This window comes from Tympanuchus pallidicinctus, unplaced genomic scaffold, assembly GCF_026119805.1.
Source record: "Tympanuchus pallidicinctus isolate F22 unplaced genomic scaffold, pur_lepc_1.0 scaffold12, whole genome shotgun sequence".
NCBI classification, from domain to species: Eukaryota; Metazoa; Chordata; class Aves; order Galliformes; family Phasianidae; genus Tympanuchus; species Tympanuchus pallidicinctus.
Window position 1 is genome coordinate 11445500 of NW_026294637.1, and position 377 is coordinate 11445876.

Sequence of the window (377 nt, forward strand, 5' to 3'; positions counted from 1 at the left end):
CTGTTGTTTCCTGGTGCTTTATACGAAGAGAAATAAACACCACTGGCTGTGCTGTGAGGGCAGGCGTGCTGCTGGGTGCTGTGCTGCAAGGAGCTCAGGGAGAGTAGAAGCCTGTCTTGTGGACGGCAGGCTCCAGAGATGGGACAGGACAAGGGATATGGTAGGGGGATATGGTAGAGGGATAGGACAAGGAGAAGTGGTTTTAAAGTGAGACAGGGGAGGTTTAGGTTAGATATCAGGAGAAATGACTCAAAGGGTGGTGATGCCCCAGAACAGGTTCCCAAGAAGGCTGTGGATGCCCCATCCCTGGAGGCATTCAAGGCCAGACTGGATGTGGCTCTGGGCAGCCTGGTCTGCTGGTTGGTGACCCTGCACAT